Source organism: Hyperolius riggenbachi, chromosome 4, assembly GCF_040937935.1.
Source record: "Hyperolius riggenbachi isolate aHypRig1 chromosome 4, aHypRig1.pri, whole genome shotgun sequence".
Classification (NCBI taxonomy): Eukaryota; Metazoa; Chordata; class Amphibia; order Anura; family Hyperoliidae; genus Hyperolius; species Hyperolius riggenbachi.
In genome coordinates, this window is record NC_090649.1 from 328776746 (window position 1) to 328779160 (window position 2415).

General features: G+C 46.3%; 2 long non-coding RNA genes across 2 annotated transcripts; both read left to right on the forward strand.

The window, feature by feature from the left end:
• Window positions 1–933: 933 nt before the first annotated feature.
• Window positions 934–1359, forward strand: LOC137570817 (uncharacterized). Its single transcript, XR_011031198.1, has 3 exons — window positions 934–1029; window positions 1124–1213; window positions 1318–1359. It is a non-coding gene; the product is annotated as an uncharacterized lncRNA (long non-coding RNA).
• Window positions 1360–1547: 188 nt separating this feature from the next.
• LOC137570818 (uncharacterized) lies at window positions 1548–2000 on the forward strand. Its single transcript, XR_011031199.1, has 3 exons — window positions 1548–1613; window positions 1718–1807; window positions 1913–2000. It is a non-coding gene; the product is annotated as an uncharacterized lncRNA (long non-coding RNA).
• Window positions 2001–2415: the final 415 nt, after the last annotated feature.

A 2415-nucleotide genomic window follows, 5' to 3' on the forward strand; every position in this document is an offset into this window, starting at 1 on the left:
GAACATAACAAGCAATGCTATGCTCCATTTTGTTTTCAGGTAACAAGGAGTCCTTTGCGCAGCCATTTTCTGATGACTCCTGCAGAACAGTAAAGGTGCCTACACATGTCAGATCAAAGTCTTTTTCAAATGACATTTCTCCTCGCAATTTGAACACCTTCCATGTAGTATTAGGGCCATACTCAACACGGTCTGATCTATGTAGCTGAACTACCCATCATTTAAAAATCTTTGCAAGATGATGCACACAAAGATGTAGGACACATTAGAAACATAATTAGCATCTAAATATCACTTCCTGCTATCCGTTGGTGCAAAATGCATTTCCAATTGATATCTGCACATCTCAGAGACACCTTGTTGAAGGGACAATTATCTGCAGTTCTAATCAACCAGGTTGTATATGCACATCTGCCTACAATTGTGTGATCTGCACATGATGGGCCATTAAACAACGTGTGTGTGAAATCAGCAGATATCATAGTCGTTGAATGTATTTTGCATCAACTGCATTTAGCCACATACTGATCTGTTGCATGTGTCCATCCTCTTTCTAAGTTTTGTATGTGAGGTGGAGTTCAGCTCCATAGTCTAGACTCTGAAGGTATGTCTCTCATACTACATGGAAGGGGGTAATATTGGTCTGTGAGCTTTCATGTGGCCCACACTTTGAACGGACATGTGTGCACACATTAAAGGCTGCAGTAGTGTGTGAATTCGACATTACAAAGGTGCATGCAGTATGTGTCGGCTTTAAATACTAGCATGTGAAGTGTATGTTGAATGTTTGCCACTGGGTCACAGTCACACAGACAGGATTATCAGGATAGTGCAGACTGTTTAGTTGTAGTGGTCTAATTCTATGTTGTTGTTTTTTGTTTGCTCAACATAGCCTTGGTACCGGTGGTGGTCCCCCCGCATCCCTGGCATTGCTCGATTATGAGCAGGTGGTAGAGCCGCATTTGATGACGGCAGCCCTGCATGGCATCCAGGGTGGCTACGATGCCGACGCGCCAACTTCTGATGAGGGTAATTAATGATGCTGTTTTCTTGGAAAGTGAACACGTGTTTGAGTATGCGTATGACATTGATAATGCTTGGTTTCTCTATGTCAAAATTGTAGGTGAAGGTGGGTCTGGCCTTCAGGGTCCTGCTGGAGTGGCACCTAGCATCCCACAATCAGAGGGCCCATCACGTTCTGGCCAAATTCCTGGTGAGTTTCCAGTGTCTGTAGAAACTGCTGTTGAACAAGGCAGTGGAGGAGCAGCCTGTGTTGCCTAGTGTCCTAACCTGTGTGTTTTTCTTCCTTTCGTGTAGCTGTTGTTGCCTCTGATGCTGGCTTGGCCCCTGATGCTGGACTGGCTTTGGTCCCCGGACATTCTGTGCCGTTACCTCCCTCTGGCCAAATTCCTGGTGAGTTTCCAGTGTCTGTAGAAACTGCTGTTGAACAAGGCAGTGGAGGAGCAGCCTGTGTTGCCTAGTGTCCTAACCTGTGTGTTTTTCTTCCTTTGGTGTAGCTGTTGTTGCCTCTGATGCTGGCTTGGCCCCTGATGCTGGACTGGCTTTGGTCCCCGGACATTCTGTGCCGTTACCTCCCTCTGGCCAAATTCCTGGTGAGTTTCCAGTGTCTGTAGAAACTGCTGTTGAACAAGGCAGTGGAGGAGCAGCCTGTGTTGCCTAGTGTCCTAACCTGTGTGTTTTTCTTCCTTTCGTGTAGCTGTTGTTGCCTCTGATGCTGCTTTGGGGAGTGATGCTGCAGTGTTTGTGATGACCCTCCAATCTGGGGACTTATCTCCGGCACGGTCTGGTGAGTTTCCTGTGGATGTAGAAACTGCTGTTGAACAAGGCAGCCGAGGAGCTGGCTGTGTTGCCTAGTGTCCTAACCTTTCTATGTGTGCTCCTTTTTGTGTAGTTCATGTGATTTCTGGGTCCAGCATGGATGAGGGCCTGCAGTTGGACTCATGGCAACATGCGGAGGATTCCCATGGAGCAGCAAGTGGTGGTGAGTTTTATGTGTTAGTATATGTCCTTGAGGCAAAAGGATATGAAGAAGGTTTGGCTAGCTAACATATCTTCCTTGTGAAAACACTGTGACAGTGTAGCATGTGGCCGGTTGAGAGGTGTGTAGGTAATGTTCGGAGTCAATACATCTCAAAGCATGCAGCTAATCTGCCACAAAGGACCTTTCAATGGCTCTTGAATGGCAAGTGACACATGGGTTGGTGAGGTAGTGAGTGCACATGAGCATATACGCCTTTGTTAAGGATTTGCTAGTGCCTGACTTCATTTTTGTTCTTGTATGATCTACAATGCTCCATGTCCAACCACACCTACATGGCCTGGCATTTTGCAGGGACTCTCAATTTTGACCAATAGGAATGCTGCCATTGGAGGTTAGATGTTGTAATTCACATT